The sequence below is a fragment of the Pseudophryne corroboree genome, chromosome 1, assembly GCF_028390025.1.
Source record: "Pseudophryne corroboree isolate aPseCor3 chromosome 1, aPseCor3.hap2, whole genome shotgun sequence".
Taxonomy (NCBI): Eukaryota; Metazoa; Chordata; class Amphibia; order Anura; family Myobatrachidae; genus Pseudophryne; species Pseudophryne corroboree.
Window position 1 is genome coordinate 556,241,898 of NC_086444.1, and position 24,128 is coordinate 556,266,025.

At 46.0% G+C, this 24,128-nt stretch overlaps 1 long non-coding RNA gene across 2 annotated transcripts in view; it reads right to left on the minus strand.

Moving 5' to 3' along the window:
* The window catches only part of LOC134918108 (uncharacterized), a 141,692-nt gene that overhangs the window by 59,372 nt on the left and 58,192 nt on the right, over window positions 1-24,128 (minus strand). Inside the window, exon 3 of one of the 2 annotated variants that reach the window (XR_010177439.1) lies at window positions 8,539-8,614. The exons of the other annotated variant lie outside the window; for it this stretch is intronic. This is a non-coding gene — a long non-coding RNA (uncharacterized LOC134918108). The remainder of the gene's footprint in view (window positions 1-8,538; window positions 8,615-24,128) is intronic. 2 annotated transcript variants of the gene reach the window in all.

The window sequence follows — 24,128 nt, forward strand, 5'->3', positions numbered from 1 at the left end:
TGAACATCCACAGAGGGAGAATCATCTACGTCGCCGGTATACTGGCGGCGGGATTGTACCCCTGTCAAGATAACAGCATCTGTATTGCGATCACCAGGATCCTGATGGGCGGTATGTTTACTGCATACCTGGTGCGCTTAACATTCCCCCCTAGGCACATATAGTATATGGCCTAGCAGGAAGCCTACAGTTACGACAATCCGGGAGCGTAGCCACATGGGAGGAGAGGAGTATAGCCTAGTGGGAAGCCCCCATTCCATCACTCTAGGGGTGTGCCCAGCATTCCTAGAGATGCCGGGCTGCCTTCGGAGACTCTGGCTCCACTTCCTCTTCAGTGACAGAAGCTGGTGCACTAGAGTGCAGACACACAAGCCTGAAACATGCACCGAGATAGAAGTGGAGCTGGCACCTGGACCCAGTGTTTAGTTGAAGCTGAAGTAAGCTGAGACTGGACAAATGTAAAAGAAATTTCAAGACCAGATCAACACCAGTAGCTGAGCTGATCCTTAGGTCAGGGACTGGACTGAATTACAGATCTGGGAACTCAACCCCACTGCCTGAACCCAGGCACATGGACCGGGCCCTCCCTACTGGAAATTCAGGGACACTGACTGCACTGTAGGAAGCACAGCACCAGATAAGCTACCAATGAAACTGGAACTCAGAACTTAGTGCTAAGGATAGCAGGGCTGTGACTACGTGTGTGCCAGGTGTGCCTGGCACACAGTGCAGTCGCCCTGAGGGTGAAACTGGCCGCATCCCCGTTCCAAGGGGATTTTAGTCTGCAGCATTGTAATGAGTCAAAGCTCCGGGGGCAGGGGAGGAGGAGGAAGGAAGGGGACTCGGGAGCCACAGCAGCGCACTGTAATTGGTGGCAGCACTGCTACAGCTGTCCCACTCCTTCCACATAGGCTGGCCGGCCGCCGCTGTGAATGCTGGGATGCGCTTCCCTCATCCCAGCATCCACAGTGGCGGCGACCAGCCAATGTGGAAGGAGACGGACAGCTGCAGAGGCGCCACCACCAATTACAGTGCGCTGCTGCGGCTCCCGAGTCCCCCTCCCTCCTCTTCCCCGTTCGGGATCTGCCAGCAGCCTGACTGCCTGAGCCAGCGGAGACAGTAAGTATCTATCATCTTATCTATCTGTCTGTCTATCTATCTGTTCTGTCTACCTAATGTGCAAAAGGTGGACTCTGTCTGCCGTAATGTGTAAATAGGGTACGCTGTCTGACGTAATGTGTAAAAGGGCGACTCTGTCTGCCGTAATGTGTAAAAAGGGTTCGCTGTCTGCCATAATGTGTAAAAGGGGACTCTGTATGCCATAATGTGTAAAATGGGGACTCTGCCGTAATGTGTAGAAGGGGGATTCTGCCGTAATGTGTAAAAAGGGGACGCTGTCTGCCGTAATGTGTAAAAAGGGGACCCTGTCTGCCGTAATGTGTAAAAGGTGCTCTACCTGGTGTAGTGGCACTAATGTGCAGTGTAATTTGAATAATGGAGACTACTGTGCATCGTAATATGAATTGCTATTATTTTGTGGCCACACCTCTTCCCCATGAAGCCACGCCCCTATATTTGTGAAGGGTGCCTACGGCGCGCACTGCCCCTACTTTGCATAAGGGGAGTGGGGGCGCCAATGCCGTTTCTTGCACACAGCTCTTAAATGTCTAGTTACGGCACTGAGGGATAGGTATGAGGAACATCAGGTCTGTGCACTAGAGTGCAGACACACAAGTCTTAAAGATGCACTGAGACAGAACTGGAGCTGGCATCTGGACTCAGTATTAGCCATCAATTCCATACCCAGTGCAGGGCCGAAACTAGGATTCACATCACCCGGGGCAAGGCAATAATTTGACAAACACCCCCCCCCCCCCAAAAAAAAAACAAAAAAAAAACAACAACAACAACAAGGTTTCTGTTGGGTTATCCGTGTCCTGGATGCATCCAGAAGTGAATGATAAATGGTGGAGTACCAGTCCATCTGTGCAGCTGACCTCCACCTGTATCAGCTCCCCAGTTAGTGTTAAGGTCTCCTGCTCTGTGCTGCCACGTCGTCATGGCAACCAGGAGACAAGTGCTAGCGGAGTAACCTGAGCGTAGCTGATACTCCGGTTCGGGTCTTTTGCTGTGCAGTGGTTACAGGCTCTTTGCACGGCAGGGGATCCGGTGCTGGTTTTTGTGCTCACAGTCTGTGAGGTCTGAGTGGGGCGTGGACAGCACCTGCTATATAAACCCTCTTCTCAGGTTAGGCAGATGCTGCTGAATCTTTGTTGGTTAGTCAGTTCCTGAAAGCTAGCTAGTACTGTGTAAACTTTGTATTTGCTTGTTGCTTACTGCAAATAGACCTTGGGATTTGGTATTACACTCTGCCAATCCAGACCTAGCAGTAAGACTGGAGTCAGTCGTTTAACCTGCTGGGGTTCTTTTGCTACTCTGTGAACCTAGCAAGTTTGCGGCTGTATTCTCAGACTTGCCTGCCAAAATCCTTTCTCACTGTGCAAGGTGTTCAGGTGTCAGTTTAGTGGCAGTAAGCTGAACCAGTGCACTGCAAGTGAGGACAAGGATTGTGGAGACTCTCCTTGTGTCTATTATTCCATCTCTGACCAAGGAGTTTACTGCCACACCCGTTGGTAACCCTTTAGGGTTTTGCTGTTGCCCTTAGCAACAGCATTTCGGGTTCTCTACGTATTAAATCACTACATCTTGCTTCTTTCCATCTGAGCATTCCTAATATTAGGGAGACACCCAGTTTCTTAGCCTTTGGGCTTCTCTGTTCACTTTGTGTTTATTTTGTTACCCTATCACCTTCTGTGTATGTAATGTCATATTCCCCAGTCTGTCTGTGAGTTCATTTGTTTTGCAGCCCTCACCGTTCAGACACCAGTACATTCCTGCTGGCACTGGTGTGCATAACATATTCAGCAGCCTAATACTCCTGTTGAAATTTTGTGGGAATATGGAGCATACCCCTCAAAATACTTTGCAACAGGTGGTCGATCAGGTGCAGGTCCTGACTCGACAATTTAATGATTTGTCCATTAAAATGCACACCTCGCAGGCCGCTGGCGGAGCTCCCGCAGCAGCAGTACCTTCAGGGGTTAAGGAGCCGAAAGTAAATCTCCCAGATCGTTTTTCTATAGATCGCTCGCAGTTCTTTTGTTTCAAGGAGAGCTGCAAGCTATATTTCCAGCTTAGGCCTCAATCTTCTGGGTCGGAGATTCAGCGGGTGGGCATAGTGATTTCCTTGCTACAAGGAGACCCACAGGTCTGGGCATATGGGTTGCAGCCTGACTGTCCGTCGCTTAAAAGTGTTGATGCTTTTTTTACGGCACTGGGCATGTTGTATGATGACCCTGACAAGACGGCCTCAGCCGAGGCTCAGATTTCGATCCTTAAGCAAGGGCGAAGGCCAGTTGAGGTTTATTGTACGGAGTTTTGGAGGTTGGCCCATGATACCCAGTGGAATGACCCAGCCCTGAGACACCAGTACCGAAGAGGTCTTTCTAACCAGTTAAAAGACCAACTGGTACAATATCCCTTGCCTGATAGCTTGGATCAGCTCATGCAGTTATCCATTCGGGTGGATAGACGGCTGAGAGAGCGCAGGCTTGAAAGGGAGACCGAGATTTCCTTCTTTCCCAAGGGAACCTCAGACTCTGAGGAATTTTCCGAGGAGCCTATGCAGATTGGGGCTACCCGCCTCTCCTCGCGTGAGAAGACGCGGAGGAGACAGCAGGGGTTATGTTTGTACTGTGGGAATAAAGGTCATGTGGTAGTATCATGCCCAGAAAAGCCGGAAAACTTCAGGGCATGAGGGTGATGGGAAATATCCTGTCAGGCCAGAAGTCAGAATTTCCCAAGAAGACTTTTATCATTCCAGTGACCTTTAAGATCCTCGGTCAAACTGTTAAGACTGAGGCCTTTGTGGACAGTGGGGCCGACGGGGTTTTTATGGACCGCCAATTCGCCCTGAAAAACTCTGTTCCCTTAGTACCCTTGGCATCGGAAATTGAGATTTGTGGGTTAAACGGGGAACCATTATCCCAGGGTAAAATTACCTCTTGCACTAGCCAGATTTCTTTGTCTATTGGAGCCACACACTCTGAAAAATTGTCCTTTTATGTGACTGTCTGTACTTTTGCCCCATTGGTGTTGGGGTTACCCTGGTTAAGGGCCCACAATCCTAAATTTGACTGGGTCTCTGGGGAGATTCTTAGTTGGGGTACTGATTGTTTCAGGAGTTGCTTGAGCCTTCCAGTCAGGCTTTCGCAGCTAAGTTTGCCAGGATTGCCAGGATGTTATGCAGATTTTGCGGACGTGTTCTCCAAAAGAGTTGCAGAGGTACTACCTCCCCATCGCCCCTATGACTGTGCCATTGATTTGTTGCCGAATGCTTAGCTTCCCAAGAGCAGGTTGTACTCCCAGTTACGTCCTGAGACTCAGGCTATGGCAGAGTACATTCAGGAGAACTTGGCTAAGGGATTTATCAGACCTTCACAGTCTCCAGTTGGGTCGGGGCTCTTCTTCGTGGGTAAAAAGGACGGTTTGTTGCGACCCTGCATCGACTTCAGGGAATTGAACCGTATCACGATTAAAAACTCATACCCACTGCCTCTCATTTCGGTCTTGTTTGACCAGCTTCGTACTGCCACCGTTTTTTCTAAGATTGACCTACGCGGTGCGTACAATCTAATCCGAATAAGAGAGGGGGATGAATGGAAGACTGCCTTTAATACCCACTCAGGGCATTATGAATATTTGGCGATGCCTTTTGGGCTCTGTAATGCCCCGGCAGTCTTCCAGGACTTCATGAACGATGTGCTCAGGGAATATTTGGATAGATTCTTAGTTGTATACTTAGATGACATCCTAATCTTCTCCCATTCCCTGGAGGGACATCGGAAGCATGTACGCTTAGTCCTCCAGAAACTCAGAGACCACCGGCTTGGGGCGAAGCTGGAGAAGTGCGAATTTGAAGTTCAGCAAATCGCATTTCTAGGATATATTATCTCCCCAGAAGGTTTCCAAATGGAGGGTTCCAAGGTACAGGCCGTCCTGGATTGGGTGCAGCCCACTAGTTTGAAGGCGCTTCAGCGTTTTCTGGGCTTTGCGAATTTTTATAGACGATTTATCGCTGGATTTTCGTCTATAGTGGCGCCCTTGGTGGCACTCACTAAGAAAGGGCGGATGTTGCTCACTGGTCTTGTGAGGCCAAAGCGGCTTTTGCCCGGCCAAGGTGCTGCGGCACCCAGATCCAGAGCGTCCTTTTGTGGTGGAGGTGGATGCCTCTGAGATGGGTATTGGGGCAGTGCTCTCTCAGATGGGGGTGTCTGATAATCGCCTTCATCCCTGTGCTTACTTTTCCCGTAAATTTTCGCCTGCCGAGATGAATTATGACGTGGGTAACCGGGAATTGTTGGCTATTAAGGATGCACTCGAGGAGTGGAGACACTGGCTTGAGGGGGCTAAGTTTGTGGTCTCAATTCTCACCGATCATAAGAATTTGGCATATTTAGAGTCAGCGAAGCGCCTCAATGCCAGGCAGGCACGATGGGCTTTGTTTTTTGCTCGCTTTAATTTTTTGATAACATATCGCCCTGGGTCAAAAAACATCAAGGCTGATGCGCTCTCGCAGAGTTTTGCTCCAATCCAGGAGACCACCGAGGAGCCATTGCCCATTGTGTCCCCATCATGTATTAAAGTGGGCATTACCCAGGACCTCTTGTCATTAGTCCTTAGAGCACAGGAGCAGGCTCCTCCAGACCTTCCGGTAGGTCTTTTGTTTGTGCCTCCTAGGTTAAGACAGCGAGTGTTCCTGGAATTCCATGCCAAGAAGTCGGCAGGTCACCCGGGTATTGCCAGAACTCGGGAGTTGCTATCTAGGGCGGTGTGGTGGCCCTCGGTGGCTAGGGATGTGGATCAGTGGGTTCGGGCATGTGACATCTGTGCCCGAAATAAGACTCCTAGAGGGGTTCCTGTTGGCCCATTACATCCACTCTCTATTCCATCTAAGCCATGGACCCACATTTCAATGGATTTTGTGGTGGACTTGCCCAAATCCTCGGGGATGACAGCCATCTGGGTTGTCGTTGACAGATTTTCGAAGATGGCGCACTTCGTTCCATTGGTTGGGCTGCCATCGGCCAGACGCCTGTCTGAATTATTTATGCTGCATGTTGTGCGCCTCCACGGGTTGCCACTTGATGTGGTCTCTGACCGCGGATCCCAGTTTGTGGCCAAATTCTGGAGGGCATTTTGTTCCGATCACCAGATTTCTGTCAGCTTGTCGTCAGGCTACCATCCGCAGTCTAATGGGCAGACTGAAAGGGTGAACCAGTCCTTGGAGCAGTTCCTCAGGTGTTATGTCTCCAAGTGTCAGACTGACTGGGTTGCTCATCTGTCCATGGCGGAGTTTGCCTATAACAACGCGGCTCACTCTGCTACAGGGATCTCTCCCTTCCTTTGTGTGTATGGGCATCAGCCTAAGGCCAATTCTTTTGACCCCCTGGACTCCACGCCTGGTGGTTCCTCTGTGGTTTCGGTCCTTAGAGGTATTTGGAGGAAAGTGAAGAAAGCCCTTGTGTCTGTGTCATTAGTGACCAAAAGGGTTTTTGATAAGCGGAAAAGACCCTGCAGCTTCAAATTAGGGGACTTCGTCTGGTTGTCTACCAAGAATTTGAAGTTGAGACAGCCATCTCATAAGTTAGGCCCCCGGTTCATCGGTCCTTATAAGATCACTAGGGTTATCAATCCGGTGGCATTTCAGTTAGATCTACCCCGTTCTTTGGGTATCAATAAAACATTTAATTGTTCCCTTTTAAAACGGGCGATTAGTAATCCTTCTTCCAGTGGAAGACCTTCCCCTCTTCTGATACGTGGCCAGAGGGAGTTTGTTGTTGAAAGGATTCTTGACTCCAAGATGGTTCGGGGTCGGCTGTCATTTTTGGTGCACTGGAAGGGGTATGGCCCGGAGGAGCGGTCGTGGGTGCGCAGTTGTGATCTTCATGCCCCCAGACTGTTACGCTCTTTCTTCTCGCAGTTCCCCGATAAACCCGGTGGTAGGGGTTCTTTGACCCCTCATCAGAGGGGGGGTACTGTTAGGGTCTCCTGCTCTGTGCTGCCACGTCATCATGGCAACCGGGAGACAAGTGCTAGTGGAGTAACCTGAGCTTAGCTGATACTCCGGTTCGGGTCTTTTGCTGTGCAGTGGTTACAGGCTCTGTGCACGGCAGGGGATCCGGTGCTGGTTTTTGTGCTCACAGTCTGTGAGGTCTGAGTGGGGCGTGGACAGCACCTGCTATATAAACCCTCTTCTCAGGTTAGGCAGATGCTGCTGAATCTTTGTTGGTTAGTCAGTTCCTGAAAGCTAGCTAGTACTGTGTAAACTTTGTATTTGTTTGTTGCTTACTGCAAATAGACCTTGGGATTTGGTATTACACTCTGCCAATCCAGACCTAGCAGTAAGACTGGAGTCAGTTGTTTAACCTGCTGGGGTTCTTTTGCTACTCTGTGAACCTAGCAAGTTTGCGTCTGTATTCTCAGACTTGCCTGCCAAAATCCTTTCTCACTGTGCAAGGTGTTCAGGTGTCAGTTTAGTGGCAGTAAGCTGAACCAGTGCACTGCAAGTGAGGACAAGGATTGTGGAGACTCTCCTTGTGTCTATTATTCCATCTCTGACCAAGGAGTTTACTGCCACACCCGTTGGTAACCCTTTAGGGTTTTGCTGTTGCCCTTAGCAACAGCATTTCGGGTTCTCTACGTATTAAATCACTACATCTTGCTTCTTTCCATCTGAGCATTCCTAATATTAGGGAGACACCCAGTTTCTTAGCCTTTGGGCTTCTCAGTTCACTTTGTGTTTATTTTGTTACCCTATCACCTTCTGTGTATGTAATGTCATATTCCCCAGTCTGTCTGTGAGTTCATTTGTTTTGCAGCCCTCACCGTTCAGACACCAGTACATTCCTGCTGGCACTGGTGTGCATAACAGTTAGATAGAAACATAGAATTTGATGGTACTGTAACTGTAGATAAGAGCTTATTGGTCCAACTAGTCTGGCTTTTTTTTTCAATTATCCTTTTGGCAACTATCTACATAAATGCAGGGAAGCCGTCAAGTTGTACAGTTAATTCTTTATCATAAGATGGCAGAACATTGATATTTAATGTTAGAAATTCATTGCATTATCACTTGGCACATATGACATTAAACAGAAACAATGAAAATAATAAATAGAATCAGAAATAGGTGGCATCAGAAAATGTAATAGCTGGGACTGCATGCCATGGAAGAAGCATTTACCTGTTATGCCCTATACAGATTATGTATACAAGTGGTTTTTACTGTACAGTGCAATACTCAGCAACTAACTGCAATGTCTATATTAGCTAAACAGCAAGCCCTGTCCTAACAACGCATGCCATAAAGCAGCTGTGTAAGGGATAAGCCTGTGTCTGAGGGTAAGTGGCAGAGTATTCTGTAGGATACAGGTTACTGGGGCGGGGGAGAGCTGCTGCCGGCTCCCTTTCACTCACCATCACTTAGGCGTAGACTTGATGGGCACACGCACCATCCATGGCACACCTCCTCCCGGCCGCCCGAGATATGTAACTGAGATAAGAATGAATTAGGGAGGAGAACCCACCAGAGTGCTTTTAATAAATCTCTTATGTAAAAGAAATTAAGATAACATAATGGTCCGGATGTAATGATGTCCGAGTTGGCCGGAGATGGCAAACCATGCCTTGTAAATAATTGCCGCTTTAAAAAAAAAGTCTGAGTTCGGCCGGAAACCCGCACCTCCAGCCAACTCAGACGGCATTACATCAGGCCCTATGTTTTAGTATTTTATCAAGTCTGTAATATTTTAGAAGAAAAATGTAGATACAGATATTCCATAGATAATTGAAGCTACAGAGAAAATTGTAGAGCAAACTAGGAGGTCTATATTCCTAGACATTGTAATCAACATGAAATGTTTGCTAGAATATTATTTTATTCATCACTCTGTTAAAAACTAACATATGTTAACCTTTTTAGTACTGGGAAGGAAAGTCTTGTAAATTGCAGCACAAATTGGATTAAAAATATGCTTCTTAGTATTATATAATGACATGGGTAAGTTATTTTAAGTCTGGAATAACTAAACTTAGAAAATGAGCTACTGCCTTTACTTCAGTTTAAAAAGTAATGTGGCATATGATTTTGATAATATCATTATTCATGTACAGTATACATTGTTAAAGTGTTTGAATATATTTTATAGTTGTGTCCCCATATGGAATATTCAGTATTAGATGTGTATTTCTCATAGACTTTTCTTTCTTTTAAAATTAATGCTTTTACAAATTATGTAGGGTACAGTCTTTTTGCTCCCACTGCAAAAAAAAAAATGTATTTCAGTGATAAAACTGTGAGAGGGCCATTCAGTCACCAAGCTCCGTGGTGGTCATTTAGTGGGGCTGCACAGCCCAGTTCTGTCTCTGGCAAGAGTCCAAATGGATTCTGGCTCCGCCAATCAGATTTGCATTTGCCAAAAGAGCTAGCATAAAATGCCACCAACCAGGTGAAGATTGGCCCCCAGAAGTCCTGAGGTTGTACAGGGTGCTGCACCTGAGGCACAGAGCTACAGAAGCCCTGAGGAAATTGACCCCAAGTGAACTTTCTGGTGGCCAAGACTGAGGAAGATTGTGGTTAAGGGACACTTGGGAGAATGAGGCTTAAAGATACAGTGAGAGTTGATGCTGAAAGACATGGTTGGGAGAAAGAAGATTAGAGATAAAGGGGAGGATGAGGTTATGAGACACAATGCGGATGAGGTGGAGAGACACAAGTGAGTGATCCTGAAAGACACAGGGCAGACGAGGCTTAGAGAAACATGGGGATGAGCCAATGGCTGCAGATGGAGAGATACAGGGAGGATGAGGCTGAGAGACATAGTGGGATGAGGCTGCAGACAGAGGTGAGGATGAGGCTGGAGAGACACAGAAGGGATGAGCGAATGGTGACCAGTCTGTATCTACCAGGGTGCAATGGGAGACTCCATAAATATGTAAGGTTGCCAGTCCCCAAGATTTCTGTTGACTTATTTCCGGTCTTTAACTATAAACCTATAGAATGGAAGAAGGGAAGTGACAGGGAAAGTTCAGTGGCACGCGATGTGAAGAAGCTTGCCTGGCTCCTGCACCCTGCTGAATCCTAGGTGTGTACTAGTGGTGAAGATGTTGACCGGCTCTCACTGATGGCAACAGATAGGGGTCTATTTACTAAGCCTTGGACAGAGGTAAGGTGGCTGGAGATAAAGTACCAGCCAATCGGCTCCTAAATGCCATGACACAGACTGGGTTTGAAAAATGGCAGTTATGAGCTGATTGTCTGGTACTTTATCTCTGACCACTTTATCTCCTTCCAAGGCTTAGTAAATAGACCCCTAAACTGATCTGCCTGCATCACTCCCAATCTCTGCCAAAGTAAATACTACGTTCTCCAGATTACACAGGGAAGTCCGACTAGCATTAGAATAGGAGATAATAATATTGCTATTTTTGTATGTCAGTATATGTTGTTTATTGGCTGTCATTGTCACTGTCATCATGACTGTTTTGAAAATGCTGATAGTGCGCCATACGTTAGTTGGTTATAGTTATATCACTGATCTACTGGGCTAGTGTTAGATAGAGCAAGTGTAAGTTTCTCGCCTACTTAATGTTTAGAGGGATGACACATATAGTAGTGGTTAGATACTGTAGGTGTGTGAGTGGTGGTGTATTTGCAATTGCAGTAGAGAACAGTAACCAAGGTTACAAGAACAGTGATGGCGAGTGTCCCAATATCAGTTTGTGTGTAATTTAGTGATGTGCACCGGAAATTTTTCGGGTTTTGGTTTTGGGTTCGGTTCCGCGGCCGTGTTTTGGGTTCGGACGCGTTTTGGCAAAACCTCACCGGAAATTTTTTGTCGGATTCGGGTGTGTTTTGGATTCGGGTGTGTTTTTCAAAAAACACTAAAAAAACAGCTTAAATCATAGAATTTGGGGGTCATTTTGATCCCATAGTATTATTAACCTCAATAACCATAATTTCCACTCATTTCCAGTCTATTCTGAACACCTCACACCTCACAATATTATTTTTAGTCCTAAAATTTGCACCGAGGTCGCTGGATGGCTAAGCTAAGCGACACAAGTGGCCAACACAAACACCTGGCCCATCTAGGAGTGGCACTGCAGTGTCAGACAGGATGGCACTTTAAAAAAATACTCCCCAAACAGCACATGATGCAAAGAAAAAAAGAGGCGCAATGAGGTAGCTGTGTGACTAAGCTAAGCGACCCTAGTGGCCGACACAAACACCTGGCCCATCTAGGAGTGGCACTGCAGTGTCAGACAGGATGGCACTTGAAAAAAATACTCCCCAAACAACACATGATGCAAAGAAAAAAAGAGGCGCAATGAGGTAGCTGTGTGACTAAGCTCAGCGACCCAAGTGGCCGACACAAACACCTGGCCCATCTAGGAGTGACACTGCAGTGTCAGGCAGGATGGCCCTTCAAAAAAATACTCCCCAAACAGCACATGATGCAAAGAAAAAAAGAGGCGCAATGAGGTAGCTGTGTGACTAAGCTAAGCGACCCAAGTGGCCGACACAAACACCTGGCCCATCTAGGAGTGGCACTGCAGTGTCAGACAGGATGGCCCTTCAAAAAAATACTCCCCAAACAGCACATGATGCAAAGAAAAAAAGAGGCGCAATGAGGTAGCTGTGTGACTAAGCTAAGCGACCCTAGTGGCCGACACAAACACCTGGCCCATCTAGGAGTGGCACTGCAGTGTCAGACAGGATGGCACTTGAAAAAAATACTCCCCAAACAGCACATGATGCAAAGAAAAAAAGAGGCGCAATGAGGTAGCTGTGTGACTAAGCTAAGCGACCCTAGTGGCCGACACAAACACCTGGCCCATCTAGGAGTGGCACTGCAGTGTCAGACAGGATGGCACTTGAAAAAAATACTCCCCAAACAACACATGATGCAAAGAAAAAAAGAGGCGCAATGAGGTAGCTGTGTGACTAAGCTCAGCGACCCAAGTGGCCGACACAAACACCTGGCCCATCTAGGAGTGACACTGCAGTGTCAGGCAGGATGGCCCTTCAAAAAAATACTCCCCAAACAGCACATGATGCAAAGAAAAAAAGAGGCGCAATGAGGTAGCTGTGTGACTAAGCTAAGCGACCCAAGTGGCCGACACAAACACCTGGCCCATCTAGGAGTGGCACTGCAGTGTCAGACAGGATGGCCCTTCAAAAAAATACTCCCCAAACAGCACATGATGCAAAGAAAAAAAGAGGCGCAATGAGGTAGCTGTGTGACTAAGCTCAGCGACCCAAGTGGCCGACACAAACACCTGGCCCATCTAGGAGTGACACTGCAGTGTCAGACAGGATGGCACTTGAAAAAAATACTCCCCAAACAGCACATGATGCAAAGAAAAAAAGAGGCGCAATGAGGTAGCTGTGTGACTAAGCTAAGCGACCCTAGTGGCCGACACAAACACCTGGCCCATCTAGGAGTGGCACTGCAGTGTCAGACAGGATGGCCCTTCAAAAAAATACTCCCCAAACAGCACATGATGCAAAGAAAAAAAGAGGCGCAATGAGGTAGCTGTGTGACTAAGCTCAGCGACCCAAGTGGCCGACACAAACACCTGGCCCATTTAGGAGTGACACTGCAGTGTCAGGCAGGATGGCCCTTCAAAAAAATACTCCCCAAACAGCACATGATGCAAAGAAAAAAAGAGGCGCAATGAGGTAACTGTGTGACTAAGCTAAGCGACCCAAGTGGCCGACACAAACACCTGGCCCATCTAGGAGTGACACTGCAGTGTCAGACAGGATGGCACTTGAAAAAAATACTCCCAAACAGCACATGATGCAAAGAAAAAAAGAGGCGCAATGAAGTAGCTGTGTGACTAAGCTAAACGACCCTAGTGGCCGACAAAAACACCTGGCCCATCTAGGAGTGGCACTGCAGTGTCAGACAGGATGGCCCTTCAAAAAAATACTCCCCAAACAGCTCATGATGCAAAGAAAAAAAGAGGCGCAATGAGGTAGCTGTGTGACTAAGCTCAGCGACCCAAGTGGCCGACACAAACACCTGGCCCATCTAGGAGTGACACTGCAGTGTCAGGCAGGATGGCCCTTCAAAAAAATACTCCCCAAACAGCACATGATGCAAAGAAAAAAAGAGGCGCAATGAGGTAGCTGTGTGACTAAGCTAAGCGACCCTAGTGGCCGACACAAACACCTGGCCCATCTAGGAGTGGCACTGCAGTGTCAGACAGGATGGCCCTTCAAAAAAATACTCCCCAAACAGCACATGATGCAAAGAAAAAAAGAGGCGCAATGAGGTAGCTGTGTGACTAAGCTCAGCGACCCAAGTGGCCGACACAAACACCTGGCCCATCTAGGAGTGACACTGCAGTGTCAGGCAGGATGGCCCTTCAAAAAAATACTCCCCAAACAGCACATGATGCAAAGAAAAATGAAAGAAAAAAGAGGTGCAAGATGAAATTGTCCTTGGGCCCTCCCACCCACCCTTATGTTGTATAAACAGGACATGCACACTTTAACGAACCCATCATTTCAGCGACAGGGTCTGCCACACGACTGTGACTGAAATGACTGGTTGGTTTGGGCCCCCACCAAAAAAGAAGCAATCAATCTCTCCTTGCACAAACTGGCTCTACAGAGGCAAGATGTCCACCTCATCATCATCGTCCGATTCATCACCCCTTTTACTGTGTACATCCCCCTCCTCACAGATTATTAATTCGTCCCCACTGGAATCCGCCATCTCAGGTCCCCGTGTACTTTCTGGAGGCAATTGCTGCTGGTGAATGTCTCCACGGAGGAATTGATTATAATTAATTTTAATGAACATCATCTTCTCCACATTTTCTGGAAGTAACCTCGTACGCCGATTGCTGACAAGGTGAGCGGCTGCACTAAACACTCTTTCGGAGTACACACTGGAGGGAGGGCAACTTAGGTAGAATAAAGCCAGTTTCTGCAAGGGCCTCCAAATTGCCTCTTTTTCCTGCCAGTATACGTACGGACTGTCTGACGTGCCTACTTGGATGCGGTCATTCATATAATCCTCCATCATTCTTTCAATGGTGAGAGAATCATATGCAGTGACAGTAGACGACATGTCAGTAATCATTGGCAGGTCCTTCAGTCCGGACCAGATGTCAGCACTCGCTCCAGACTGCCCTGCATCACCGCCAGCGGGTGGGCTCGGAATTCTTAGCCTTTTCCTCGCACCCCCAGTTGCGGGAGAATGTGAAGGAGGAGCTGTTGACGGGTCACGTTCCGCTTGACTTGACAATTTTCTCACCAGCATGTCTTTGAACCCCTGCAGACTTGTGTCTGCCGGAAAGAGAGATACAACGTAGGTTTTAAATCTAGGATCGAGCACGGTGGCCAAAATGTAGTGCTCTGATTTCAACAGATTGACCACCCGTGAATCCTGGTTAAGCAAATGAAGGGCTCCATCCACAAGTCCCACATGCCTAGCGGAATCGCTCTGTTTTAGCTCCTCCTTCAATCTCTCCAGCTTCTTCTGCAAAAGCCTGATGAGGGGAATGACCTGACTCAGGCTGGCAGTGTCTGAACTGACTTCACGTGTGGCAAGTTCAAAGGGTTGCAGAACCTTGCACAACGTTGAAATCATTCTCCACTGCGCTTGAGACAGGTGCATTCCACCTCATTTGCCTATATCGTGGCCAGATGTATAGGCTTGAATGGCCTTTTGCTGCTCCTCCATCCTCTGAAGCATATAGAGGGTTGATAGAACAAAGATGTGATATTCAATCTGCGCCAAACAAATGAAGGGTAATACTTATTTTCGAGAACGGTCCATATATAATTTTCAAAAAGTCCCAATGTCTTGTTTCCTTAAATACAACCGAGAGACGGTCTCCTCCAAATGGATACCATATGTAAAAGAGAACATACAAAGAAAACCAATGTGTAGTATAGTTTTAAAAGTCTGGATAAGAGGTAATAAGGGAAGATCCGATAATACTCTTTAATTCCGTGAACTTCAAAGATTATAGGATCACCCCAAAATCGTGCACTGATCAAAGGAATGGATGCTCACTCTTAGGCTTACATAGAGCAAAAGGTCCTATGCTTATTAAGGTATCTTTACTTTATACGTCCCCGATTGGCACCAAAGTGAACCTAATTCATACAGCCAGAAGAAAATCACGCTTACACGTATGCTTACTTGTAGCGAGTATTGTAAGTTCTTGTAAAGGTTTCTTTAAAATTATTCCCCCGCTGTCAAGAATTTCCTCACAAATCCGTACCAGTAGGTCGTGAAAAATAAAAAATAAAAGCAGGTCTCAGGCTAAAAGAACATTTCTCATACCTGTACAACTTTATATACAGTATATGTAATTAAAATGTAAGATATCAAACACGCTTACACGTGTGCTTACTTGAAATGGATATGGTCAAATCCCGTAGCGTTTTCTTTTCCTCCCCACACAATTGATTTGATTCCCAAAACACACAACCGTTTGTAAATAAAAACTAGGCTGCCTAGTGGTGAGAATAGATGGGCCCTTTTTGCTCGATATCCACTGAGTTGTGAAATTCAATCTATGACCCAGGTCAGGCTTTGACAGCTTGGTGTCCCATTTGTTGTTTTGTTGTTTTATTTGTTATTTTATGTACCCAATAAACAACGTTTTTATTTACAAACGGTTGTGTGTTTTGGGAATCAAATCAATTGTGTGGGGAGGAAAAGAAAACGCTACGGGATTTGACCATATCCATTTCAAGTAAGCACACGTGTAAGCGTGTTTGATATCTTACATTTTAATTACATAAACTGTATATAAAGTTGTACAGGTATGAGAAATGTTCTTTTAGCCTGAGACCTGCTTTTATTATTATTTTTTTCACGACCTACTGGTACGGATTTGTGAGGAAATTCTTGACAGCGGGGGAATAATTTTAAAGAAACCTTTAGATGAACTTACAATACTCGCTACAAGTAAGCATACGTGTAAGCGTGATTTTCTTCTGGCTGTATGAATTAGGTTCACTTTGGTGCCAATCGGGGACGTATAAAGTAAAGATACCTTTATAAGCATAGGACCTTTTGCTCTATGTAAGCCTAAGAGTGAGCATCCATTCCTTTGATCAGTGCACGATTTTGGGGTGACCCTATAATCTTTGAAGTTCACGGAATTAAAGAGTATTATCGGATCTTACCTTATTACCTCTTATCCAGACTTTTAAAACTATACTACACATTGGATTTCTTTGTATGTTCTCTTTTACATATGGTATCCATTTGGAGGAGACCGTCTCTCGGTTGTATTTAAGGAAACAAGACATTGGGACTTTTTGAAAATTATATATGGACCGTTCTCGAAAATAAGTATCTATTACCCTTCAATTGTTTGGCGCAGATTGAATATCACATCTTTGTTCTATGTTCCCTATTTATTCCTGTTTTGATAACACTGGAAGATTTTCGTTTGCTACCTCCACTGTTCCAGCGCAGGTGTATACTATTTTTTCTTTGCATATAGAGGGTTGAATTCCACCTCGTTACCACCTCTTGCTTCAGATGATGGCAGGGCAGGTTCAGGTATTTTTGGTGGTGCTCCAGTCTTCTGTACTCGGTGCCTGAACGCCGAAAGTGACCCGCAATTCTTCGGGCCACCGACAGCATCTCTTGCACGCCCCTGTCGTTTTTTAAATAATTCTGCACCACCAAATTCAAGGTATGTGCAAAACATGGGACGTGCTGGAATTTGCCCAGATGTAATGCACGCACAATATTGCTGGCGTTGTCCGATGTCACAAATCCCCAGGAGAGTCCAATTGGGGTAAGCCATTCTGTGATGATCTTCCTCAGTTGCCCTAAGAGGTTTTCAGCTGTGTGCGTATTCTGGAAAGCGGTGATACAAAGCGTAGCCTGCCTAGGAACGAGTTGGCGTTTGCGAGATGCTGCTACTGGTGCCGCCGCTGCTGTTCTTGCAGCGGGAGGCAATACATCTACCCAGTGGGCTGTCACAGTCATATAGTCCTGAGTCTGCCCTGCTCCACTTGTCCACATGTCCGTGGTTAAGTGGACATTGGGTACAACTGCATTTTTTAGGACAATGGTGAGTCTTTTTCTGAGGTCTGTGTACATTTTCGGTATCGCCTGCCTAGAGAAATGGAACCTAGATGGTATTTGGTACCGGGGACACAGTACCTCAATCAAGTCTATAGTTGGCTCTGAATTAACGATGGATACCGGAACCACGTTTCTCACCGCCCAGGCTGCCAAGGCCTCAGTTATCCGCTTTGCAGCAGGATGACTGCTGTGATATTTCATCTTTCTCGCAAAGGACTGTTGTACAGTCAATTGCTTACTGGAAGTAGTACAAGTGGTCTTCCGACTTCCCCTCTGGGATGACGATCGACTCCCAGCAGCAACAACAGCAGCGCCAGCAGCAGTAGGCGTTACACTCAAGGATGCATCGGAGGAATCCCAGGCAGGAGAGGACTCGTCAGACTTGCCAGTGACATGGCCTGCAGGACTATTGGCTTTCCTGGGTAAGGAGGAAATTGACACTGAGGGAGTTGGTGGTGTGGTTTGCAGGAGCTTGGTTACAAGAGGAAGGGATTTACTGGTCAGTGGACTGCTTCCGCTGTCGCCCAAAGTTTTTGAACTTGTCACTGACTTATGATGATTGCGCTGCAGGTGACGTATAAGGGAGGATGTTCCGAGGTGGTTAACGTCCTTACCCCTACTTATTACAGCTTGACAAAGGCAACACACGGCTTGACACCTGTTGTCCGCATTTGTGTTGAAATAATTCCACACCGAAGAGCTGATTTTTTTTTTGTATTTTGACCAGGCATGTCAATGGCCATATTCCTCCCACGGACAACAGGTGTCTCCCCGGGTGCCTGACTTAAACAAACCACCTCACCATCAGAATCCTCCTTGTCAATTTCCTCCCCAGCGCCAGCAACACCCATATCCTCATCCTGGTGTACTTCAACACTGACATCTTCAATTTGACTATCAGGAACTGGACTGCGGGTGCTCCTTCCAGCACTTGCAGGGGGCGTGCAAATGGTGGAAGGCGCAAGCTCTTCCCGTCCAGTGTTGGGAAGGTCAGGCATCGCAACCGACACAATTGGACTCTCCTTGGGGATTTGTGATTTCGAAGAACGCACAATTCTTTGCTGTGCTTTTGCCAGCTTAAGTCTTTTCTTTTTTCTAGCGAGAGGATGAGTGCTTCCATCCTCATGTGAAGCTGAACCACTAGCCATGAACATAGGCCAGGGCCTCAGCCGTTCCTTGCCACTTCGTGTCGTAAATGGCATATTGGCAAGTTTACGCTTCTCCTCAGACGCTTTTAATTTTGATTTTTGAGGCATTTTACTGATCTTTTGTGTTTTGGATTTTACATGCTCTGTACTATGACATTGGGCATCGGCCTTGGCAGACGACGTTGATGGCATTTCATCATCTCGGCAATGACTAGTGGCAGCAGCTTCAGCACGAGGTGGAAGTGGATCTTGATCTTTCCCTATTTTTTTAACTTCCACATTTTTGTTCTCCATATTTTAATGCGCACAACTAAAAGGCACCACAGGTATACAATGTAGATTGATGGATAGTATACTTAATGGATGACGAGTGATGACACAGAGGTAGGTACAGCAGTGGCCTACCGTACTGCTATATACAGTATAATAAATGGACATGGTGGACACTGTCAGCAAACTGCTAAACTAGTATAAAAAAAAGCCACCACAGGTATACAATGTAGATGGATGGATAGTATACTTATTATTATTAATGGATGATGAGTGATGACACAAAGGTAGGTACAGCAGTGGACTACCGTACTGCTATATACAGTATAATAAATGGACCTGGTGGACACTGTCAGCAAACTGCTAAACTAGTATAAAAAAAAAAAGCAACCACAGGTATACAATGTAGATGGATGGATAGTATACTTATTAATGGATGACGAGTGACGACACAGAGGTAGGTACAGCAGTGGCCTACCGTACTGCTATATACAGTATAATGGACCTGGTGGACACTGCCAGCAAACTGCTAAACTAGTATAAAAAAAAAAGCTACCACAGGTATACAATGTAGATGGATGGATAGTATACTTATTAATGGATGACGAGTGACGACACAGAGGTAGGTACAGCAGTGGCCTACCGTACTGCTATATACAGTATAATGGACCTGGTGGACACTGCCAGCAAACTGCTAAACTAGTATAAAAAAAAGCTACCACAGGTATACAATGTAGATGGATGGATAGTATACTTATTATTATTAATGGATGACGAGTGACGACACAGAGGTAGGTACAGCAGTGGCCTACCGTACTGCTATATACAGTATAATGGACCTGGTGGACACTGTCAGCAAACTGCTAAACTAGTATAAAAAAAAGCCACCACAGGTATACAATGTAGATGGTTGGATAGTATACTTATTAATGGATGATGAGTGATGACACAGAGGTAGGTACAGCAGTGGCCTACCGTACTGCTATATACAGTATAATAAATGGACCTGGTGGACACTGTCAGCAAACTGCTAAACTAGTATAAAAAAAAAAAGCCACCACAGGTATACAATGTAGATGGATGGATAGTATACTTATTATTATTAATGGATGACGAGTGACGACACAGAGGTAGGTACAGCAGTGGACTACCGTACTGCTATATACAGTATAATAAATGGACCTGGTGGACACTGTCAGCAAACTGCTAAACTAGTATAAAAAAAAAGCCACCACAGGTATACAATGTAGATGGATGGATAGTATACTTATTAATGGATGACGAGTGACGACACAGAGGTAGGTACAGCAGTGGCCTACCGTACTGCTATATACAGTATAATAAATGGACCTGGTGGACACTGTAAGCAAACTTCTAAACTAGTATAAAAAAAAGCCACCACAGGTATACAATGTAGATGGATGGATAGTATACTTATTAATGGATGACGAGTGACGACACAGAGGTAGGTACAGCAGTGGCCTACCGTACTGCTATATACAGTATAATGGACCTGGTGGACACTGCCAGCAAACTGCTAAACTAGTATAAAAAAAAAAGCCACCACAGGTATACAATGTAGATGGATGGATAGTATACTTATTATTATTAATAGATGACGAGTGACGACACAGAGGTAGGTACAGCAGTGGCCTACCGTACTGCTATATACAGTATAATGGACCTGGTGGACACTGTCAGCAAACTGCTAAACTAGTATAAAAAAAAGCCACCACAGGTATACAATGTAGATGGATGGATAGTATACTTATTAATGGATGACGAGTGACGACACAGAGGTAGGTACAGCAGTGGCCTACCGTACTGCTATATACAGTATAATGGACCTGGTGGACACTGTCAGCAAACTGCTAAACTAGTATAAAAAAAAGCCACCACAGGTATACAATGTAGATGGATGGATAGTATACTTATTAATGGATGACGAGTGACGACACAGAGGTAGGTACAGCAGTGGCCTACCATACTGCTATATATAGTATAATGGACCTGGTGGACACTGCCAGCAAACTGCTAAACTAGTATAAAAAAAAAGCCACCACAGGTATACAATGTAGATGGATGGATAGTTAACTTATTATTATTAATGGATGACGAGTGACGACACAGAGGTAGGTACAGCAGTGGCCTACCGTACTGCTATATACAGTATAATGGACCTGGTGGACACTGTAAGCAAACTGCTAAACTAGTATAAAAAAAAGCCACCACAGGAGTGTTTTTCAGGCAGACAAACGTATACTGGTGGTCACTGTCAGCAAAACTGTGCACTGTACTCCTGCTATAGCTGCTCCCCAGTCCCCACAATTAAGCAGTGTGAGCACTCAGCACAGATATATCATGCAGCACACTGAGTGCAGATATGGTATGGAGCGTTTTTTTCAGGCAGAGAACGGATAAAAAACTGGTGGTCACGACTCACTTATCAGCAAAACTCTGCACTGTAATGTACTCCTCCTAACAGCTGCTCCCCAATCCTCCCCACAATTATAGTAAAATAAAACAAGCAATCAGATCAACCAACTGTCTCGTATTAGTAGTAGTACGGAGAGGACGCCAGCCACATCCTCTCCCTATCAATCTCAATGCACGTGTGAAAATGGCGGCGACGCGCGGCTGCTTATATAGAATCCGAATCTCGCGAGAATCCGACAGCGGGATGATGACGTTCGGGCGCGCTCGGGTTAACCGAGCCATACGGGAGAATCCGAGTATGGCTCGGACCCGTGTAAAAAGGGTGACGTTCGGGGGGGTTCGGTTTCTCGGAAACCGAACCCGCTCATCACTAGTGTAATTCTTCTACCCCTTCACCCTGAGCCGGTTTGTATCTCCACACATTCGTGCACGCTCTATGTTTCTCCTCTGCTGTGCAGGTTTATAGAGGTGAAGATGTTGCCCAAAGCAACCAATCAGATTATACTTATCATGTATCTAGCACCTTCTAGAAGATATTATCTACAGTAGAATCTGACTGGTTGCTATGGGCAACATCTTTACTTCTGACAATCCCGCACTTTAGTAAATACAGTGTACCCTTTAATCTCTGCTGGGTAAGAGAAATGCTCATGCACACTACTAGCACTAAGAATACTGATAGTGTAAATAATTTAAATACAACATCACAATTAACATGGGGGGTAATTCCAAGTTGATCGCAGCAGGAATTTAGTTAGCAATTGGGCAAAACCATGTGCACGGCAGGGGAGGCAGATTTAACATGTGCAGAGAGAGTTAGATTTGGGTGGGTTATTTTATTTCTGTGCAGGGTAAATACTGGCTGCTTTATTTTTACACTGCAAATTAGATTGCAGATTGAACACACCCCACCCAAATCTAACTCTCTCTGCACATGTTAAATCTGCCTCCCCTGCAGTGCACATGGTTTTGCCCAATTGCTAACTAAATTCCTGCTGCGATCAACTTGGAATTACCCCCCATGGAGTATAAGTGAAGTTCTTAGCACAAATGTGTGCAAATATGTGGGCCCATGCAGTGCGACCAGGTGACTTCATTACACATGGGTCCTAAAAATCTCTAATACAATCACATTATATAAATATATCTAGGTCTTATCTTCCAGTAGAGCCCCTATTAATGTGTGATCTGAAATGTAGGACCTCTGCTAATTAAAACACCTGAGGGTAAATGGGAGGGGTGCCAATACCATACCTGCTAACTTTTGTGCTACTCAAGGATGGACAGTAACGCGCGCCAGAGGTGCATGCCCAAATGTGGGGGTGGGACATCACGGTAAGGGCCACAATTGCAAACCACGACCCCTGTTATTGTCACTATGGGGGCATGGACAGCGCTCAGTGAACTTTTCGCCATGCCCCCTGTCCCTCTCTGTCTGTGAATAGACGCTGTGTGCATCTATTCACTGCTGCTCTGATCAGAGCTGCGAGTGACAGGGGGGATCTCCCAATTGCCCCCCCCCCCCACTCATGGGACACTACGACCCGCTACTGGGACCGTAATCGCCAAAATTGGCCCAGTTGAGAGGTATACAATACCAGAAATCTCGGGTAATTGGATGCCCCCCTGAAGGGGGCACAAACAACATGTATTAGATTAATTTGGGCACAGTACTGTGCTTGGAAATTTTAGAATACATAATATGCTGTGTTCTTTGTTTTAATGAAGGGGGACAGCCAGAGACAGCAGAACCAGCTTTTGAAGAAATCTGTTGTTGTCAGAAAAAGTGCTTAAAAATGAGAGATGGAAATGGAGAGTATTGGCCTGCATGCATAAGCGACAGGGCACCAACGATTAACGAGCGCGGGGCCGCGCATCGTTAATCATTGGTGCCTACACACTGCACAATATGAACAAATTCTCGTTCATTAATTAATGAGAACGTTCATATCGTGCAGTGAGATCTGCCAGTGTGTAGGGCTCTTAAGAAAGTGTTTATAAAGGGGAATCAAGAGACAAAAGAAAAGGGGGAGACAAATGGGACAAGAAATGAGAATTAAAAGTAGAAAGAGTGAAGAAATAGGAGAAAGAATCTGAGGCCTGTGAGGAGAAACTAAAGAAAGATGTGAAAAGAACAAAAAAGGTAAAGATTAGGGAGAGGAAGGGTGAGAAGAAAGTATCAGAGGAAGGAAATAATGGATTTAGGGCCTAATTCAGTATGCAACGCATCAGCGATGTGCTCTCATATTGCCGTTTTTAGGTTCAGTGCGCACACGCAGGTCCCATTCTGCGTGTGCATGGGCTGGCCAATGCGATTGCATTGATGCGAACACCTCTGCCTGATTGACAGGCAGTGGCATTCGCATGGCTGCCGGGGTTGTGGGGTTGCGAGTGACTCGGCGATGTGGGGACGTGAGGTCGGAAACATGAGGGTTCAGGGCGGCCCGACTGCTTTCGTAGCCAGTCTGCACGGGCAAGGGGCTTCACTTAAGGAGAAATGCGATAGCAATTGAATTACGATCGCAACACTGGCCACAATTAACAAGCTGGTGGTCTTGCCCTGTGCTGGGTGGCCGCCAGCATGCAATCGGTTGTGTAGCAAAACTGAAACTAATGCTAAATAGGATCCTAAGTATAGCAAGGATGGCAATGGACAGTGATAGCAAGGAAAAATGTTGAGATATATATCTTATCAAGAGGGTATATAAGGGAGAAAAAAAACAAGGAATACAGTCAGTGCAGAAGGAGGAGACATTGGAGGGTAAATTAAGATAACAAACTAACATAGTAAATGAGATTTAGGGGCAGATGTACTAAGCCTTGGAGAGAGATAAGGTGGAGAGAAATAAACTACCAACCAATCAGCTCCTGTACTAAGGGGGACATGTACTAAGCAGTGATAAAAGCGGAGAAGTGAGCCAGTGGAGGAGTTGCTCATGGCAACCAATCAGCTGCTCTGTATAATTTTATAGTATGCAAATTATAAATGTTACATCAATGCTGATTGGTTGGTATGAGCAACTTCTCCACTAGCTCACTTCTCCACTTTTATAACTGCTTCGTACATGTCCACCTA